Source organism: Salvelinus alpinus, chromosome 2 (genome assembly GCF_045679555.1).
Source record: "Salvelinus alpinus chromosome 2, SLU_Salpinus.1, whole genome shotgun sequence".
NCBI classification, from domain to species: Eukaryota; Metazoa; Chordata; class Actinopteri; order Salmoniformes; family Salmonidae; genus Salvelinus; species Salvelinus alpinus.
The window spans coordinates 59,498,195-59,520,279 of record NC_092087.1 but is presented as its reverse complement, the minus strand read 5'-3'; the positions used below and the strand labels follow the sequence as shown (position 1 = coordinate 59,520,279).

The 22,085-nt window shown below is 45.9% G+C and overlaps 1 protein-coding gene across 4 annotated transcripts in view; it reads left to right on the top strand.

Annotated features, from left to right (window-relative positions):
• The window catches only part of raly (RALY heterogeneous nuclear ribonucleoprotein), a 186,700-nt gene extending 167,153 nt beyond the window's left edge, over positions 1-19,547 (top strand). For 3 of the 4 annotated variants that reach the window (XM_071386479.1, XM_071386452.1, XM_071386471.1), the window contains one exon: positions 19,005-19,547. The gene's annotated coding sequence lies outside the window, so the exon portion shown is untranslated. The remainder of the gene's footprint in view (positions 1-19,004) is intronic. The other variant, XM_071386462.1, reaches the window with a different exon arrangement.
• The last annotated feature ends 2,538 nt before the right edge of the window (positions 19,548-22,085 follow it).

The window sequence follows — 22,085 nt, the reverse complement described above, 5'->3', positions numbered from 1 at the left end:
AGCTCACGACTGTAGGGCAGCTCACGACTGTAGGGCAGCTCACGACTGTAGGGCAGCTCACGACTGTAGGGCAGCTCACGACTGTAGGGCAGCTCACGACTGTAGGGCAGCTCACGACTGTAAGGCAGCTCATGACTGTAGGGCAGCTCATGACTGTAGGGCAGCTCATGACTGTAGGGCAGCTCCTGACTGGCTGGCGGCTCTGGCAGCTCCTGACTGGCTGGCGGCTCTGGCAGCTCCTGACTGGCTGGCGGCTCTGGCGGCTCCTGACTGGCTGGCGGCTCTGGCGGCTCCTGACTGGCTGGCGGCTCTGTCGGCTCCTGACTGGCTGGCGGCTCTGGCGGCTCCTGACTGACGGACGGCTCTAGCGGCTCCTGACTGACGGACGGCTCTAATGGCTCGGGACAGACGGGCGGCTCTAATGGCTCGTGGCAGACGGATGGCTCAGAAGGCGCTGGGCAGACGGATGGCTCAGAAGGCGCTGGGCAGACGGATGGCTCAGAAGGCGCTGGGCAGACGGATGGCTCAGAAGGCGCTGGGCAGACGGATGGCTCAGAAGGCGCTGGGCAGACGGATGGCTCAGACGGCGCTGGGCAGACGGATGGCTCAGACGGCGCTGGGCAGACGGATGGCTCAGACGGCGCTGGGCAGACGGATGGCTCAGACGGCGCTGGGCAGACGGATGGCTCAGACGGCGCTGGGCAGACGGATGGCTCAGACGGAGCTGGGCAGACAGATGGCTCAGACGGCGCTGGGCAGACAGATGGCTCCGACGGCGCTGGGCAGACAGGCAGTGCAGAAGGCGTTGGGCAGACGGCCGACTCTGCCCTGCTGAGGTGCACAGTAGGCCTGGTGCCGGAACTGGAGGTACCGGGATGACGGCACGCACTTCAAGGCTAGTGCGGGGAGCAGGGACAGGGCACACTGACCTCTCGAAGCGCACTATAGGCCTGGTGCGTGGTACCGGAACTGGAGGTACCGGGCTGAGGGCACGCACCTCAGGGCGAGTGCGGGGAGAAGGAACAGTGCTTACAGGGCTCTGGAGACGCACAGATGGCTTAGTGCGTGGTGCCGGAACTGGAGGCACTGGGCTGGAGACACGCACCATAGGGAGAGTGCGTGGAGGAGGAACAGGGCTCTGGAGACGCACAGGTGGCTTAGTGCGTGGTGCCGGAACTGGTGGTACTGGGCTGGGGCGAGGAGGTAGCGCCGGAAATACCGGACCGTGTAGGCGTACTGGCTCCCTTGAGCACCGAGCCTGCCCAACCTTACCTGGCTGAATGCTCCCCGTCGCCCGACCAGTGCGGGGAGGTGGAATAACCCGCACCGGGCTATGTAGGCGAACCGGGGACACCATGCGTAAGGCTGGTGCCATGTAAGCCGGCCCAAGGAGACGTACTGGTGGCCAGATATGTAGAGCCGGCCTCATGGCACTTGGCTCAATGCTCAATCTAGCCCTACCAGTGCGGGGAGGTGGAATAACCCGCACTGGGCTATGCACCCGTACAGGAGACACCGTGCGCTCTACTGCGTAACACGGCGTCTGCCCGTACTCCCGCTCTCCACGGTTAGCCTGGGAAGTGGGCGCAGGTCTCCTACCTGCCCTCGGCCCACTACCTCTTAGCCCCCCCCCAAGAAATTTTAGGGTAGTACTTGCGGGCTTCCAGCCTTGCTTCCGTGCGCCTCCTCATAACGTCGCCTCTCCGCTTTCGCTGCCTCCAGCTCCGCTTTGGGGCGGCGACACTCCACTGGCTCTGCCCAGGGTCCTTTACCGTCCAGGATCTCTTCCCATGTCCAATCCTCCTTTTCCCACTGCTGCTGTCGTGGCTGTCCGTTAACCCGCTGCTTGATCTGGGTTTGGTGGGTGATTCTGTAACGGCTCTCTTTCGGTGAGTGAGTAGACCAAGGCGCAGCGGGTGATGAATACATAATGACTTTATTGTAAGACGAAGACAGAAACGAAATACACTTGACTAAATATACAAAATAACAAAACGAACTAGACAGACCTAAACTACGAACTTACATGAAACGAAGAACACATGAACAGGAACGACCGAATGAACGAGACGAGACAGTACCGTGTGGTGCAACAAACACAGACACAGCGACAATCACCCACAAACAAACAGTGAGAACAACCTACCTTAATATGACTCTCAATTAGAGGAAAACGCAAAACACCTGCCTCTAATTAAGAGCCATACCAGGCAACCCAAAACCAACATAGAAACAGCAAACATAGACTGCCCACCCAAAACTCACGCCCTGACCATCACACACATACAAAACAACAGAAAACAGGTCAGGAACGTGACACACCGGGCATTTGTATGAGACAATATGTCAGAACAGAACTACTCTGATGCACATTCATAGCTGTGCTTTTGAAAGACAGCCTGGTCCAAACAGCATGGCAGCTAGTCAATCATTATATAAATGATGGTAAAGTGCTTTATTGACTTGAATGTAGGAACATTAATAAATGCTAGAGCACTCACATGGATCACGTCTGGGTAGCTTGCTAGCTAAGTAGATCGAGTAAACAATTGAGGTCTGAGCCGGGTGAGCAAGCCGGGTGAGCAATAATACTTAAAATATGCAGAAAACCAGCCACCACTTATTTATCGACCCCAAAAAATAGGTTGAGTAGATACAGGCCTGACTTGGATGTCCATCCGAAAGCCTCTTTCTTGGTATATTTCCAAGAGCAACTGTGAGTACCAAAACATGAATATTGTAGCACAATATTCAGTGAAATATAGACTGTTTGCAGATTTCAATCAGTTTGGTTTCTCTGAGAATTCTGTAGATAATGTATGGATACGTACATTATTCACTTGAAAACCTGTTATGCAACAGGACCATCCCAGATTAAATTGACCAAATCACCCATTTACTGTAGTAAATGTTAACAACAAAACTGTCTTACTTGGCTCTAAGCTAAAATGTCAGTTACAGATATCTAGTGGGAAATTACTCACATTGAACTTGAAACAGTTGGTAAAAGTTATCAAAATGAGGGAAACTATCCCGATTGTTTTCTCTAATCTGGTGTTCAAGATTAAATGTCTCAACTTCTCTCGCGTTTAGACCTCCTCAGCCACTGCGATATTGCAAGGCTTTCAGAAGACAATCACGCCATAGTGTCAGGAATCTGTTTCTGATTCCACTGTGATCACATTTCCCCATTTCTCCTCTGAGTAAACACAGAGTGAGGCCCAGGAGAATCAAGCCAAATGAACACAGTGCCAGACACCAATTTCCCCGGTTCGTCACGCTGCCTTGGACGGACACATGTTTATTTATTTAGAAGTTGACGCTCACAGAGAGGGTTTGCGTTGGAGACTGAATCGGGCTCATGAAGGTTGTTTTCATACAGCAGGCTGCAGATATTCACATCTGAGCCTGCATTGAAATAAAATGAGAACATACACTCAGCGGACAGTAAATCCATCTAGTCCTGGGTCAGAACCCCTTTGCCTCCAGAACAGTCTGAATTATTTGGGGCATGGACACATTGCTCAATTGGTATCATGGGACACAACTTGTGCCAGGAAAACATCACCCCTACCAGCCTGTACCGTTGACATCAGCATAACGCAACAGGAACCGTGATTCGTCGAACCAGGCAATGTTTTTCAACTCCTGAATTGTCCAGTGTTCGTGATCGCGTGCCCACTGGAGCCGCTTCTTCTTGTTTTTAGCTTATAGGAGTGGAAACTTGGTGGGTCATCTGCTGCAATAGCCCATCCATGACAAGGAATGAATAGTTGTGCTTTCCGATATCCCGTTATGCACACCACCGTTGTAATGCGCCATTATGTCTTGTTTGTGGCCCGCATGATTCTTGCTATTCTCCGTCGACCTCTCATCAACGAGCTACAACGACACTGCTGCTGTTTGTCGCACCATTCTCGGTAAACCCTAGACATTGTCGTGTGGTGAAAAGCCCAGGTAGCTGGCCATTTGAGATACTGGAATCGGCTCTTGAACTGCACTGTTGGTTAAGGGCTTGTAAGTAAGCATTTCACGGTAAGGTTTACACCTGTTGTATTTGAAACCGATGATCATACCACTCTCAAAGTCGCTTAGGTCACTTGTTTTGCCCATTCTAACGTTCAGTTGAACAGTAACTGAATGCCTAGATGCCTGTCTGCAAGCCACAGCCACGTGACTCACTGTCTGTAGAAGATAACCATTTTGAACGGGGTTGTTTACCAAATAAACTGGCCACTGAGTGTATATCACCTCACCAAAAGGGTGCTTCGACTGTCCCCATAGGATAAGCCTTTTGAGTTCGAGGTAGAACCATTTTGGGTTCCAGGTGGAAGTCTCCTTGAAAAGGGTGGAACCAAAAAGGGTTATCTTATGGGGACAGCCGAAGAACCCCTTTATGTTCTGGATTGCACCTTTTTTTCTAAGAGTGTATGTGAGCCACAGCACTGTTGATTTTTCATCCTTACCCTCTAATCAGGGACTGAGTGAATGGACTGAAATCAAACTCTTTGAGGCGGAGGGCAACCGAGCATGGCAGGCCTGCTCTACCTACATAATGGTAGGGGGAACACTAGTATTGCGGACCTCAAGGCCCGTGTTTGAATTCTCTTGGAGTGGGCGTTTCCCAAAGCCTACTTTGTTCCATATATACGCATACAGGAATGGCTAATAATGTTGTTTAAAACCGGCATATATTAATGCCTTAGTGTGTTGCACAGATGAATGCTACAGTTCTTATTATTCAAAACTAAAGCTAATGTACTGTATGAATGGAGCCTAGCTGGATTTTTCACACCGTACTGATGGCATACTGTGTTGAACCACTGTCTTTTCATGTGTGTTCTGTGTGTTCCTTTGCCTCAGTTTTTAACCCTAGAGGTAATTCACCCTTCATTGTTGAGACAAATATTGGCCTAAAATCTATTGCTCATAGAATAAAAAAGGGCCTACCAGACAGTATTCATCACGATCAGACGGGATTCTTAAAAGGAAGATATTCTATGAAAAGCACTATAGAATTGTAATGTATTATTACTGTTATTACTAGAAATAATGGACAACTTTGAGAATGCAGGGAAAACGGGGATAATCTTTGTAGCTTTGACAGCATTTGATACAGTACATCTAGAATCTGTTTAAGAGCCAGGATATTTTAAATTTAGGAGAATCTCTCATAAGATTGGTAAAAGTTGCATACAACACTCCTTTATGTAAAATAATAAATAATGGTTACTTCTCAGAGAACTTTGAATTGTAAAGAGGCGTAAAACAAGGTTTCCCCATGTCACCATAACCTATTTATTATGGCTATTGAACTGTTAGCTTTAAAAATCTGATCTAATGTTAACACAAAATGAAGGGATTAGAGACAAAAGTATCAATGTATGCCGATGATTCAAGTTCTCGAGTCCTCAATCTTCAACCTTGAAGAGCCTCATTGAGTACCTGGATAATTTCTCCTGTTTCTCTCAACTAAAACCCAACTATGATAAGTGTACTACTATATTACAGATTGGGTCTCTAAAAGAGTCAAACTTTAAATTGCCATGTGATCTCCTGATTAACTGGGCAGATGGTGAAGTCGATGTACTTGGTGAACATATCCCAGAAAAGTTTAGCGATCTTACAAATATGATATTTTATCTAAAACTTAGCAACATAGATAGTCTTGAAACCTTGGAGAGGGAAACACCTATCCATTTACGGGAAGATGACCCTGATAAATTCTCAAGTGATATCACAGTTTAAATATTTATTCAAGGCTACAGACTCCAGGAGAATCCTTTTTCAAATCATGCGCGAAAAAAATCTCTTTATTTGGAATGGAAAACAAGTATATTTATATAACGAACATGAGTTGAGTGTTTGATGAAGGAATTTTTTTCCTAAATGTTCATTAACCAATTTAATTATACAAAGCAAACACTCTGTCCGTTTCTAAGAATATGTAAGATCCTTATTTGCATAAAATAGACATAGACCCGTGTCCAAATTAATCAATAGTGTTTATTCTCGAGAGATCTCTGACGTGCATATACAAAACCATTATTTTTATCCCTTCTATTACTAACACACATACATACACACATCTGGATTATCTCCTGAAGCCACTAAGGGGCAGTTATCTGTGCTGCCCCTTAGTTCCTGAAACCAACTAAGTTTTAATTCCATCTTTGTCTCCCCTCAGTAACCGTGACCCAGTCTGTGTCACTCCTATCTTGCTGATTTCCTGGCCCCCCTACCCCACCTTCTCCTCTCTGCTCCCAAACCTTCAAGGTTTTAGCAGTGCGGGGAGGGCTCCTCCTTTCTCCTGTTTGTCAATTATATGGGTGGTTGCCAAATCTTGACTAAGTGTATTACTGTCTGAACTCATAGATTTTGGAAAAATTACCTGTCTATGGTGGCCCTCTCCAAAGTAATTACATAGGTTGATTAAGGTTATCTCTGTGTTCCCCATAATTCGGAATCAACACAAATGTAATTTATCCCTGTCCTGTTGGCCTGGATTATGTTATAAATACTTAAATGCTCGACTTTCTCCCTTCCTTTTAAAAATATTTCCTGCTCTTTCCTGCCATTTCCCCAAGAGTAGCAAGAAATATTCATCTCCTGTCTGTCCGCTCTCTCTCGGTCTACAGCCCACTGTAAAATTGTATTTTTTTTTTTATCTATAGGTGTCTCACAATTAATGTGTATGTCTCTACTCCCTATGTGCGTGTGCTTATATTATGATCGATATATCTATCTCACACGCAAATTATTATTCTATGTGTGCTTTTTAAAACTCTGATATCTTCTCACACTCTATGGTGTGTGTATTTCTCCTTTCTGGAAACTTTATCTAGAGGTGATTTTCGATTGGACATTAGATCTCACCAGTATACAACTATAAGCTATTTTACAGGGGTCGTAAAGCCCTGGTTAACAGCCTATTTCTCTGTTGTTTTTTGGAACCTTTTGGCGTTAATACCTCGTATCTCACACCGCTATATTTAGGCTTCCCTCTCCTCCTATTTTGGATATTAATTTATTTTAGTATTGAATAGGTTACGTTATTTGGTTCGCCTAGAATTACCTTCCTTTCTCACCAAGCCTAGTTTATATCATCACCTGTTTTAATATATCTATCGCTACTGATCATAGTCCCGGACTTCTTCCCATATACCGATAGACTATTTAGGTCTCAGAACTTTATTTTAGGTAGGTGTTTTGAATTTTGGGCAGTCCTTTTTGTACAAAACGACCGTCCTATCTAACAACACCGACTATATCCCTTCTTAATCATTCCTATAATTAAGCGTAGTTTTATTTATGGTAGCGCACCTTACCTCAGGTCATTTCGGACCTGCCTCCTATCGATTTTTGTTTGATCACAAAGCAAACCCTCCTAGTGTATCTGTTTGGAATACCCAAGCTCTTATCATTGAACAATTCTAAGCATTTTTAGAATACCAAATCAAAGATATCTTAAAACATTCCCCCCAAATACGAGAATAAAGACTACCAACCTTTTCTTTAGACTGGGAAAAGCAATGTATTTTGGATCTCATCACCACCTCTGTCGAGTACCAGTTCGCGCGACCCTGGCCTGAAATTTACCCTCAACTCAGAGGTCAGGTCTTTGTCTTACGGGTCTTAGATCCGTCCGTGCACGGTTTTCAGCAGTTTCCTGGTACGACAGAGGTAGGTTTTGAGTTCCGCCTCGAAGGACCAATTGATGAAGGAATTTCTTTCCTAAATGTTCATTAACCAATTTAATTATACAAAGCAAACACTCTGTCCGTTTCTAAGAATGTAAGATCCTTATTTGCATAAAATAGACATAGACCCGTATCCAAATTAATCAATAGTGTTTAGTCTCGAGAAATCTCTGACGTGCATATACAAAACCGTTATTTTTATCCCTTCTATTACTAACGCACATACATACACACAAATCTGGATTATCTCCTGAAGCCTTTTACCACAGTTTATTACCACTTAGCTGACAGTTCCAGCCCCCCCCCCCCCCCAGATATGGAAAACCTGGAGGGGGCTCTCCCTGTCTTCTCTTATCTTCACAGAGTTATAGCTGGGTCGGTTCAAACATAGTTTAATGATCCACAGAGTTTTCTTTAGGCACACACACAGACATTCCTTTCTACCCCCTTACATGCTACCTAACAAATAATACTAATGATTAAGTTTCTGGGTAGAATTATTTAATCATTTATCTTAACCGTTGATAAAATATTCTAACAGTGTTAAAACTATTAAATATTAAGGCATTAGACCTCTCTCTTAAAGCCTTCATTGTTTCTAGCAAGCTACTAAGAGAGGCCCATCCATACTTTCTTAGAAAAAAAGGGTTCCAAAGGGGTTCTTTGGCTGTCCCTGTAGTAGAAAACAATTTTGGTTCCATGTAGAAAGAACCCTCTGTGTAAAGGCTCCTACATAAGGGTTCTACCTGGAACCAAAAGGGGTTCTTCAAAGGGTTCTCCAATGGGACAGCCAAATAACCATTTTAAGTTCTAGATAGCATAAGAACGGTAAAAGTATGTCACAAGTGTGTATGGGTTAATACACACACACCAGTCAAAAGTTTGGACACACCTACTCATTCCATGTCACGTTGGTATAAAGGGATCGAGAGACAGGCGCAGGAATGCGTAATAGGGTTTTTTAATTGACTCAAATTACAGCGTGCCATGTTTGTAGATCAAACAAGCACGTATACAAAACACAGGGTTGAAACCAAAACAAAAAGAGTGAGGAGTACCTCAAATAAATAACACAAGCGCACAATGATACCACACGGGACGAGACCCGTAATCATCTGCGCAATACACGCGGCACGAAAGCCAAAACACAGCACAGGTACTCACACGACCAACGGACATTGGAACAATAATTGACACCCCAATTGTGAACCAAAGGGCACATTTATACAATTACAATCAGGGGAGAATATGGGGACCTGGTGTGCGTAATGACACAGTTCCTAGAGGCCGCGACGCACCGAAACTGGTGCACAGAATGAGCAACATTACCGGAGGGATCCGTGACATTCCAAGGAGCAAAGCTGTCATCAAGGCAAAGATGGGCTGCTTTGAAGAATTGTTTAACACTTTTTTGCTTACTACATGGTTCCATGTGTTATTTCATAGTTGATAGTGTTAGCATTTGAGCTAGCCACACGTTTCTTTCACAGAAACATATTGCACAAACACAGTCCTTACGAAGTTATGCCCTGAATGTAACCAGTTTGATTTTGGATGCAATGTTCAGACATTCACAGAAGTCGCTACAGCATACACAATCATCCAAACCGGAAAATGTAGGCTACATTAGTCCTAGTGCTAACTGAGGAAAGATTGACGTAACACAAGCAGTCATATTTAGATAACTCGGCTGTCAGAAAACCACAAAATAAATTAGCTGAAAGCAATTACTATTTATAATTAATCACATTGCGGGTGAGCTCACTATTGATCAAAATAATTGAGTTAAACACTTCTTAGAAATCAAAAGTAAGCTGACGATTAGTTGTTTATGCGCGCCACCATGTTTTTTATTTTCGTGTCAACCAAAGATAAGAGACAAGATGAGTTTGGTTTGTTTGCTGAATGCATGTTGAAGGAGTTGTGTCGTCTACGATCATTTACTTCCCTTCATTCACTTCCGGAAGTTTACCCTTCACCTCATTAAAACATCTTTGGTCTGACAGACGTTTACGTGACAACAAGAATGCAGTGTATAATATCAACAAACATGGTGCCACACATAGCTTAGCATTAGCTCATTATTAACAGTAGAACCTTCAAAAAAGCATTATACACACATCATAGTTGTCCATTGTAATCTATGCAATAATTGAAATGCATTACTCGTCACCAGCACTTGAGTGCTACAGTAGAAAGGACAACACGATATACAGAAAATAAGGTACAGGAACGACAGGAAGGTACAGGAATGACAGGAAGGCACACATGCCCAAAGTTATTATTTGTAAGGAAAACAACAAGGCAGGCAATGCGAGCGCCAGTTAGAAAAAGTGCCAATTCGTGCAAGACTGCACAAACGTCTGCATACTTGTCACGTTCCTGACCTTGTTTTCCTTTTGTATAGTTGTGTTTAGTGGGTCAGGACGTGAGCTGGGTGGGCAGTCTGTGTTGTTTGTTCTATGTTAAGTGTCATTGTTAATTGACCTTGTATGGTTCTCAATCAGAGGCAGGTGTTTGACGTTTCCTCTGATTGAGAACCATATATAGGTAGGTTGTTTCACATTGTTTGTTGTGGGTGGTTGTCTCCTGTGTCTGTATGTTCGTACCACACGGGACTGTATCGTTTGTTTGTAGTCTATACCTGTTCGTGCGTTCTTCGTTATATGTAAGTTCTCTAGTCCAGGTCTGTCTACATCGTTTATTTGTTTTGTATTTCTCTAGTGTTATTCGTGTTTCGTCATTTTCATTTAATAAATTATGTCTACCTTCAACGCTGCGCTTTGGTCCAATCCCTACTCCTCCTCTTCAGACGAAGAGGAGGAGAACAACCGTTACAGAACCACCCACCAAACAAGGATCAAGCAGCGTGAGAGGAACCAGCAGCAGCGGCCAAAAAACCAGGACTCGTTGACTTGGGAGGAGATTCTGGACGGAAAGGGACCCTGGGCACAGCCAGGAGAATATCGTCGTCCCAAAGCTGAGCTGGAGGCAGCGAAAGCAGAGAGGCGGCGATATGAGGAGGCAGCACGTAAGCGAGGCTGGAAACCCGAAGAAAAACCCCAAAAATTTCTTGGGGGGATGGCTAAAAGGGAGTGTGGCGAAGTCAGGTAGGAGACCTGCGCCTACTCCCTGTACTTACCGTGGAGAGCGAGAGTACGGGCAGACACCGTGTTATGCGGTAAAGCGCACTGTGTCTCCTGTACGTGTGCATAGCCCGGTGCGGTACATACCAGCTCCTCGTATCGGCCGGGCTAGATTGAGTATTGAGCCAGGTGCCATGAAGCCGGCTCAACGCGTCTGGTCTCCAGTGCGTCTCCTCGGGCCGGCTTACATGGCACCAGCCTTACGCATGGTGTCCCCGGTTCGCCTACATAGCCCAGTGCGGGTTATTCCACCTCCCCGCACTGGTCGGGCTACGGGGAGAATACAACCAGGTAAGGTTGGGCAGGCGCAGTGCTCAAGGGAGCCAGTACGCCTGCACGGTCCGGTATTTCCGGCGCCACCTCCCCGCCACAGCCCAGTACCACCAGTGCTTACACCACGCACCAGGCTTCCTGTGCGTCTCCAGAGCCCTGTTCCTCCTCCACGCACTAGCCCTATGGTGCGTGTCTTCAGCCCGGTACCACCAGTTCCGGCACCACGCACCAAGCCTCCTGTGCGTCTCCAGAGCCCTGTTCCTCCTCCACGCACTAGCCCTGTGGTGCGTGTCTCCAGCCCATTACCACCAGTGCCTACACCACGCACCAAGCCTCCTGTGCGTCCTGTTGCTGTTTCCCGCACTAGCCTGATGGTGCGTGTCCTTAGCCCGGTACCTCCAGTTCCGGTACCACGCACCAGGCCTACAGTGCGCCTCAGCCGGCCAGAGTCTGCCGTCTGCCCAGCGGCGCCTGAACTGCCCGTCTGCCCAACGCCATCTGCGCTGCCCGTCTACCAAGCACCGTCAGAGCCGCCCGTCTGTCCCGAGCCTTCAAAGCCGCCCGTCTGTCCCGAGCCTTCAGAGCCGCCCGTCTGTCCCGAGCCTTCAGAGCCGCCCGTCTGTCCCGAGCCTTCAGAGCCGCCCGTCTGTCCCGAGCCTTCAGAGCCGCCCGTCTGTCCCGAGCCTTCAGAGCCGCCCGTCTGTCCCGAGCCTTCAGAGCCGCCCGCCAGACAGGAGCCGCCAGAGCCGTCCGCCAGACAGGAGCCGCCAGAGCCGTCCGCCAGACAGGAGCCGCCAGAGCCGTCCGCCAGACAGGAGCCGCCAGAGCCGTCCGCCAGACAGGAGCCGCCAGAGCCGTCCGCCAGACAGGAGCCGCCAGAGCCGTCCGCCAGACAGGAGCCGCCAGAGCCGTCCGCCAGACAGGAGCCGCCAGAGCCGTCCGCCAGACAGGAGCCGCCTGAGCCTTCCGCCCTACAGGATCAGCCAGAGCCTTCCGCCAGACAGGATCAGCCAGAGCCTTCCGCCAGACAGGATCAGCCAGAGCCGTCCGCCAGACAGGAGCCGCCAGAGCCGTCCGCCAGACAGGAGCCGCCAGAGCCGTCCGCCAGACAGGAGCCGCCAGAGCCGTCCGCCAGACAGGAGCCGCCAGAGCCGTCCGCCAGACAGGAGCCGCCAGAGCCGTCCGCCAGACAGGAGCCGCCAGAGCCGTCCGCCAGACAGGAGCCGCCAGAGCCTTCCGCCAGACAGGATCAGCCAGAGCCTTCCGCCAGACAGGATCAGCCAGAGCCTTCCGCCAGACAGGATCAGCCAGAGCCGTCAGCGAGCCATGAGCAGCCAGAGCCGTCAGCGAGCCATGAGCAGCCAGAGCCGTCAGCGAGCCATGAGCAGCCAGAGCCGTCAGCGAGCCATGAGCAGCCAGAGCCGTCAGCCAGTCCGGAGCTCCCGTCCCTCAGTCCGGAGCTGCCGTCCCTCAGTCCGGAGCTGCCGTCCCTCAGTCCGGAGCTGCCGTCCCTCAGTCCGGAGCTGCCGTCCCTCAGTCCGGAGCTGCCGTCCCTCAGTCCGGAGCTGCCGTCCCTCAGTCCGGAGCTGCCGTCCCTCAGTCCGGAGCTGCCCCTTATCCCGGTGCTGCCCCTTATCCCGGTGTTGCCACTTAATTTAAGGGGGGTTTATTTGGAGGGTGGTCATTGGGAGGGGGATACGGAAGCGGGGAGTGACTATGGTGGTGTGGGGACAGCGTCCGGAGCCGGAGCCGCCACCGTGGACAGATGCCCACCCAAACCCTCCCCTTGAGGTTTAGTTTTGCGGCCGGAGTCCGCATCTTGGGGGGGGGGGGGGGGGGGGTAATGTCACGTTCCTGACCTTGTTTTCCTTTTGTATAGTTGTGTTTAGTGGGTCAGGACGTGAGCTGGGTGGGCAGTCTGTGTTGTTTGTTCTATGTTAAGTGTCATTGTTAATTGACCTTGTATGGTTCTCAATCAGAGGCAGGTGTTTGACGTTTCCTTTTGATTGAGAACCATATATAGGTAGGTTGTTTCACATTGTTTGTTGTGGGTGGTTGTCTCCTGTGTCTGTATGTTCGTACCACACGGGACTGTATCGTTTGTTTGTAGTCTATACCTGTTCGTGCGTTCTTCGTTATATGTAAGTTCTCAAGTCCAGGTCTGTCTACATCGTTTATTTGTTTTGTATTTCTCTAGTGTTATTCGTGTTTTGTCGTTTTCATTTAATAAATTATGTCTACCTTCAACGCTGCGCTTTGGTCCAATCCCTACTCCTCCTCTTCAGACGAAGAGGAGGAGAACGACCGTTACAATACTTGATCTGCTGAAACACTGGTTTAGTGCTTGGGCTCTCCTCGAAGAGAGAAGTTTGTCCGGCTCAGTAAAGCCTCAAATAGAAATTGTATGCAACACTGAAATGGGCTACTTCTATGTGAATTAATAAGGCGGAACACACCTAAATTCAAACTGTTAGAAAATAATTTGAAATTGACCTGTTGAAACATAGGCTATTGATAATTAGCAGGCAGCGTGTGTTAACTGTCCTGTTGCATAACAATCACATTTTGGAACATTTAGTGCATTCTGACATCACTTGCATAAAACTCACGCTGGGGCGACCGTTAGAAATATTTGGAATTCACGTGTAAACAGGTTAAGAATGATGGAGGGTCCTCACGAGTGGCGCAGTGGTCTAAGGCACTGCATCGTAGTTGTTAGCTGTGCCACTAGAGATCCTGGTTCAAGTCCAAGCTCTGTCGCAGCCGACATCGACTGGGAAACCCATGGGGCAGCGCACGATTGGCCCAGCGTCGTCCGGGTTAGGTGAGTGTTTGGCCGGCAGAAATGTCCTTGTCCCATTGCGCACTAGCGACTCCTGTGTGGGCCGGGCGCATGCACGCTGACAAGGTTGCCAGGTGTACGGTGTTTCCTCTGACACATTGGTGTGGCTGGCTACTGGGTTAAGCGGGCATTGTGTCAAGAAGCAGTGCTGCTTGGTTGGGTCATGTTTCGGAGGACGCATGGCTCTCGACCTTCGTCTCTTCCGAGTCCGTACGGGAGTTGCAGCGATGAGACAAGACTAACTACCAATTGGATACCACGAAATTAGGGGGAAAAAGAAAGAAAAGTAAAACAATGAATTATTATTTTTAAAGAATGATGTAATCCACTGTGTTCTTTGGGACCTTCAATGCTGCAGAAATGTTTTGGTACCCTTTGCCAGATCGGTGCCACAGCACTGTCAACTGTGGGACCTTATCTGTATTCCTTTCCAAATCATGTCCAATCAATTGAATTTACCACAGGTGTACTCCAATCAAGTTGTAAAAACGTCTCAAGGATGATCAATGGAAACAGGATGCACCTGAGCTCAATTTCGAGTCTCGTAGCAAAGGGTCTTATGTTACTTATGTTAATAAAGTATTGTTTTTTTATACTGTCATGTTTACTCTCCCTCCCCCCTCGTAATGACGTCGCCAGTTGTCTCATCATTACACACACCTGCCACCATCCTTACGGGGCACCTGCGCCTCATGACACTCACCTGAACTCCATCACCTTCCTTATTACCTCCCCGATATCTTGGTTCGATATCTCAGGCGTTATTGACTCTGTTTCATGTCTGTACGCTTTTCGTGTTTCTTGTTTTCTACTATGTTCTATTTACTATTACATTTGCACTCCCTGTACTTGCTTCCCGACTCCCAGCGTACACAGTACATATACACTACCGTTCAAAAGTTTGGGGTCACTTAGAAATGTCCTTGTTTTTGAAAGAAAAGCTACATTTTTGTCCATTCAAATAACATCAAATTGATCAGAAATTCAGTGGACACATTGTTAATGTTGTTAATGACTATTGTAGCTGGAAACGCCTGATTACTACAAACAGTTGAAGTCGGAAGTTTACATACACCTTAGCCAAATACATTTAAACTCAGTTTCACAATTCCTGACATTTAATCCTAGTAAAAATTCCCTGTCTTAGGTCAGTTAGGATCACCACTTTATTTTAAGAATGTGAAATGTTAGAATAATAGTAGAGAATTATTTCTTTCAGCTTTTATTTCTTTCATCACATTCCCAGTGGGTCAGACGTTTATATATACTCAATTAGTATTTGGGAGCACTGCCTTTTAAATTATTTAACTTAGGTCAAACGTTTCGGGAAGCCTTCCACAAGCTTCCCACATTTAAGTTGGGTGCATTTTGGCCCATTCCTCCTGACAGAGCTGGTGTAACTGAGTTGGGTTTGTAGGCCTCCTTGCTCGCACACGCGTTTTCAAATGTGCCCACAAATGTTCTGTAGGATTGAGGTCAGGGCTTTGTTGATGGCCACTCCAATACCTTGACTTTGTTGTCCTTAAGCCATTTTGCCACAACTTTGGAAGTATGCTTGGGGTCATTGTCCATTTGGAAGACCCATTTGCGACCAAGCTTTAACTTCCTGACTTCAATATATCCACATCATTTTCCTTCCTGATGATGCCATCTATTTTGTGAAGTGCACCAGTCCCTCCTGCAGCAAAGCACCCCCACCACATAATGCTGCCACCCCCGTGCTTCACGGTTGGGATGGTGTTCTTCGGCTTGCAAGCCTCCCCCTTTTTCCTCCAAACCTAACAATGGTCATTATGGCCAAACAGTTCTATTTTTGTTTCATCAGACCAGAGGACATTTCTCCAAAAAGTACGATCTTTGTCTCCATGTACAGTTGCAAACCTTAGTCTGGCTTTTTTTGTGGCGGTTTTGGAGCAGTGGTTTCTTCCTTGCTGAGCGGCCTTTCAGGTGATGTTGATATAGGACTTGTTTAACTATGGATATAGATAATGTTGTACCTGTTTCCTCCAGCATCTTCACAAGGTCCTTTGCTGTTGTTCTGGGAATGATTTGCACTTTTTTCACCAAAGTACGTTCATCTCTAGGAGACAGAATGCGTCTCCTTCCTGAGTGGTATGATGGCTGCGTGATCCGATGGTGTTTATACATGCGTTATATTGTTTGTACAGATGAACGTGGTACCTTCAGGCGTTTGGAAATTGCTCCAAAGGATGAACCAGGCTTGTGGCGGTCTACATTTTTTCTGAGGTCTGGGCTGATTTCTTTGGATTTTCCCATGATGTCAAGCAAAGAGGCACTGAGTTTGAAGGTATGCCTTGAAATACATCCACAGCTACACCTCCAATTGACTCAAGTTATGTCAATTAGCCTATCAGAGGCTTCTAAAGCCATGACATTATTTTCTGGAATTTTCCAAGCTGTTTAAAGGCACAGTCAACTTAATTTTTGTAAACTTCTGACCCACTGGAATTGTGATACATTGAATTATAAGTGAAATAATCTGTTTGTAAACAATTGTTGGAAAAATGGCTTGTGTCATGCACATTGTAGATGTCCTAACAGACTTGCAAAAACTATAGTTTGTTTACAAGAAATTTGTGTAGTGGTTGAAAAACAAGTTTTTTTTAAATTTTAGAAGAATTCGCACCTTTTTTTTCTTCCCAATTTCGTGGTATCCAATTGGTAGTAGTTACAGTCTTGTCTCATCGCTGCAACTCCCGTACAAACACAACTCAACCAAGCTGCACTGCTTCTTGACACAATGCCCATCCAACCCGGAAGCCAGCCACACCAATGTGTCGGAGGAAACACATTACACCTGGCGACCGTGTCAGCGTGCATGCGCCCGGCCCGCCACAGGAGTCACTAGTGCGCGATGAGACAAGGATATCGCTGCCGGCCAAACCCACCCTAATCCGGACGACACTGGGCCAATTGTGTGTCGCTCCATGGGCCTCCCAGTCGCGGCCGGCTGCGACAGAGCCTGGACTCGAACCCAGAATCTCTAGTGGCACAGCTAGCACTGCGGTGCAGTGCCTTAGACCACTGTGCCACCCGGGAGGCCAAAAAACAAGTTTTAATTACTCCAACCTAGGTGTGTGTAAACTTCTGACTTTAAATGTAGGTGCACAGAGGCCCATTATTAGCAACCATCACTCCTGTGTTCCAATGGCACGTTGTGTTAGCTAATCCAAGTTTATCATTTTAAAAGGATAATTGATCATTAGAAAACCCTTTTGCCAGAAACAAAGTCCTTTCTTCTGAAACTCGTCAGGCTATTCCAATATGAGAAATTGGCAAGAAACTGAAGATCTCATACAATGCTGTGTACTACTCCCTTCACAGAACAGCGCAAACTGGCTCTAACCACAATAGAAGGAGGAGTGGGAGGCCCCGGTGCACAATTGAGCAAGAGGGCAAGTACGTTAGAGTGTCTAGTTTGAGAAACAGACACCTCACAAGTCCTCAACTGGCAGCTTCATTAACCTCCAGGCTGTGTAAGGGCTATTTAACCAAGAAGGAGAGTGATGGAGTGCTGCATCAGATGACCTGGCCTCCACAATCACCCGACCTCAACCCAATTGAGATGGTTTGGGATGAGTTGGACCGCAGCGTGAAGGAAAAGCAGCCAACAAGTGCTCCGCATATGTGGGAACTCTTTCAAGACTGTTGGGAAAGCATTCCAGGTGAAGCTGGTTGAGAGAATGCCATGAGTGTGCAAAGATGTCGTCAAGGCAAAGGGTGACTACTTCGAAGGATCTAAAATATATTTTGATTTGTTTAACACTTTTTTGGTTACTACATGATTCCATATGTGTTATTTCATAGTTTTGAAGTCTTCACTATTATTCCTAAATGTAGAAAATAGTAAAAATAAAGAAAAACCCTTGAATGAGTAGGTGTGTCTAAACTTTTGACTGGTACTGTATATACACACATTCACACACAGTGTATGGAGGTGTATGCTCAATACAAAATTGTAACTCATCGCCTCTGTGCCTCAACATTGGAAGATAATTACTGAAATGAAATGTAATAGTTAGTCTGACTGCCACCCATTAAAATCATAAATATTCTATTCTACAATAAAATAAGAGTCCAAGCTGACACAATCCATTATTTAGCATTCATTCCTATTGGGTTGAAAATAATCTGAAACAACCAAAACAAGCAGGAAATGCATCCAACAAATTAGTAGTCACAAGTTTGATGTAGTTTTTGTGTGCTATGACTATGGGACCAAATGCTTAACTTTTACTACTTTAATACAAATAATTTAATTTGTCCCATGGTCCCTTAAAATGTGAGGACTAGGTACACAAAGTGCTATGTATTTCAAAATGGTTCACCCGATATGGATGAAAATACCCTCAAATTAAAGCTGATATTCTGCACTTTAACCTCATAGTCATTGTAGCATTTCAAATCCAAAGTGTCCCCCCCAAAAAACAAAAATCCCAATACTTTTGGAGCTAACTATCTGTAGAAGTATTGTTGTCCATTCCTTTACTCCAACACATATATATATATATAAATATATATACATACGTTTTTATTAACCCTACAGGCCCCAGAATCAGCAGTGACTGGCCGGTGATGGGCATGCCCCCATAAAGTAAATTCCCAGACCATACCTAAATGATTATTGCACTGTCGGTCAATTCTTGCTGTTCAGTTCCATAAGCTGGTGCTGTCTTACCAGGAAGATGCACACAAAAAAATCCACTCTTACGTTCCTTATGTGTCCAACATTACTCAAATACTTGTTTGATGGAAACATTAATGTGAAAGTAAAGATGACAATGGATCTCTCTATTCTCGCTTGGCTGTGGGCTGGAATTTTTCCTCCTTTTGTTTGTCTCTGACGGGGGAAATAGTTCATGTTAGCTATTCAGCTTTAAAAGCAATTGAGGGAAAATAAAACCACATGTGAGGTTTGACAGTAATCCAGCCAAGAGGTTTTTCTTTTTTTGGTTTTAGCATGCTCTGGTGCTCTCCCTGTTCGCAGACACATCTTAATACTGCTTTCCTTTTCTTGTCCAATCAGCGGGGAGAAAAAAAGATTGTCGACTGGAAACTGTTTTAGTACCACAGACTCCACAGGAAGACACTCAAACCATAGGGTGCCGTCAAAACCCGAAACACCGGCGACAGATGAGACGGACAGACTCACAGCTATACTGTTAAGCAGAGAGGGGGAGCCGCTCTCTTCAAACTGAGAACTCACAGAAAGCCACTACACCTCCAGATGACACCACCAGACAATTAATACAGGAATCAAGGACCTGTAAAATTGTTCTATAACTGTCCAAAACTAACAGAACATGTCAAACTGAGGAATGCTACTAGCTAAGGAAAGGAATTACGTTTTTATACTGTATGCTACAGAACTCTCGAATCACTCCTTGTCCAGTCTCCATCCTGTTCTTCCTTCCTCAGTCTTCTGTGTTTTCACAATGTTTCTGTTGTCTTGTGCTGATCTTAAATAGATCCAACTGTTATTTTTAATGACTGTGGATATTCTTCTGCTTGCATTTTAGAGGCTGCAAGAGATCTTTACAGATGTAAATAAACTATGTTAACTTGTGACTTGGACTTATGCTTTCACTGCTGGTGCACATATCCTTTCGAAAATCTATGCAGAACTGCAGAACCTGGCAGGGTTTTCATGAAAATGGGTGACAGAGTAAAGCAAGCTAATTTACATTAAAGAAAATAATTAACGTTTCTGGTCTGTGAGCTTACCACTGGGTTAATTCAAGTTAACAGGTCAGTAGTATTACAAGCAGGCAAAATGTGGCACAGAACGTCTTAATGACATAATTTTCTGTTTGTAAACCATTTTTCTGGGATATTATATAACCAGATTACACCTAACTGGTCTCTGTTACAACCAGGTAAAGATTTTTTATGTTTACGCAAGTCGTTAATAATCTTGCTTGAGAAATATCCAAGTGTCTTGGCTGTGTCTGTTTAATATCAAGATGGAAGTTCTGGCTTTTTCACCTGAACAAGACCATGTGCAAACTCCCCTTGCCTGAACAGGATTGGCAGAACAAAAAGTATTTGGGAAGATGGGGAACAGGTTGACATGCATAAATAACAGATGAAATGCTATTTTGACAGCAAGTAAGTAAGTGAACACTAGTTAGGGCTGCTATTTGACTTATCAAGCTCTATTTTAGGAATGAGAAATGAGAAATGCTTTATTAGGGGTTCAGAACAAAGCTGTGAAACATTGTTTTTCTCTGAATTCTTCAGGTTTTTGTTTTTAGCATAGATTGGTAACTTTTTTCTAATTTGGAACACAGAAACTAGATGACATGAGTAACTTGGTTAAGAAGAATGGCACCGATTGGCCTATAAGCTGTTATAAGCAGTCTCACGTAAACCCTCATATCCGTCGCCCCATTTGACAGGAAGACTTGAAACGTTGTATGTAGGTGTCTTTCCTCATGTTGAACAAATGTTCCGCAAGGACACATAAGGTCCATCAGGAAAGATTTTTCTCCATCTTGGAAATGTTTTAAATCCTTTGAAAAACCTATTCTCATTAACCATAACCACATGTAGTATGTAGGCCAATCAATGGCACATGTTTTAACGTAGTTTGAGAAAAGGTAAAGGATAGGTCAAAAGATGGCTGAGTGTTGACAAATCAAAAAATCAGATTTTACATGTCCATTTAAACCACTGTAAATCTACTCCACAGTGGCATATCAATGTGAATACTTGCCATCGCTATCATGGATGTCCCTAAGATGAACCACACTTAATTAGATTTTGATATCTCAATAAACAAGGAAACTAATAACAACTAATTATTTGCATATGTAATGCTAATGCTCAAAATCATCTGCTCTTCATCTTCTCTTTAATGGTTTTGAGAAAAGATTGTTACTGCATTCATTTATTTTACAATCCCTTAAACGGCACAGTTCTCAATGGTTTACTGGAGCTGGTTTACCCAGCAGCCAAATCAAATTCTCTGCACGGTATTGTGACGTTTTATTGTTAACAACCTATTCTTTTCAGGCACATTCATTTATTTTCTTTTGCGTGTTTCATATGAAACTACAAAGTGCTGGCGCATAGTGTCACGTTCTGACCTTAGTTCCTTTATTATGTCTTTATTTTAGTTTGGTCAGGGCGTGAGTTGGGGTGGGCATTCTATGTTGTTTTTATATGTTTTGTTCTATTTTCCTTTTCTATGTGTTTGGCCTAGTATGGTTCTCAATCAGAGGCAGGTGTCAGTCGTTGTCTCTGATTGGGAGCCATATTTAGGTAGCCTGTTTGTCATTGTGTGTTGTGGGTGATTATATTTTCTGTTCTGTGTTTTTGTTTCACCGTACAGGAGTGTTCGTTTGTCGTTTTCTTGTTTTTGTTCAGTGTTCATTATTTTCGTATTAAAACAATATGGACACTTACCACGCTGCGCATTGGTCCTCCTCTTCTTCCAACCACGACAAGCGTTACAGAATCACCCACCAACCAAGGACCAAGCAGCGTGGTAAAAAGGAGCAGTGCAATCTGGACTATGTAACAACCTGGGAGGATATAGAGAGGTGGTCGATCGATCCAGGGAGAGTGCCGGAGCCCGCCTGGGATTCTCTGGAACAGTGCGAGGAGGGATACAGGAGAATGGAGTTGGTGACAAGAACACGGCAGCGCAACAGGCACGAGAGGCAGCCCCCCCAAAAGAATGTGGGAGGGGGAACACGGGGAGTGTGGCAGAGTCAGGTTGGAGACCTGAGCCCACTCCTTGTGCTTATTGTAAGCAGCGCGTTACTGGTCAGGCACTGTGTTATGCGGTTAAGCGCACGGTGTCGCCCGTACGAGTCCATAGCCCGGTGCGCTATAGGACAGCCCCCCGAAAGTGTCATGCGAGTGTGGGCATCCAGCCAGGGCGTATTGTGCCTGCTCAGCGTGTCTGGTCTCCGGTACGCCGTTTCGGCCCAGGGTATCCTGCGCCGGCTCTGCGTAATGTGTCTCCGGGGCACTGGGAGGGTGCAGTGCGTCCTATGCCTGCGCTCCGCTCGTGCCGGGCGAATGTGGGAGTTGAGCCTAAGGCAGAGGTGAGTGTAGTATGCACTAGATCTCCAGTGCTCACCCACAGCCCGGTTC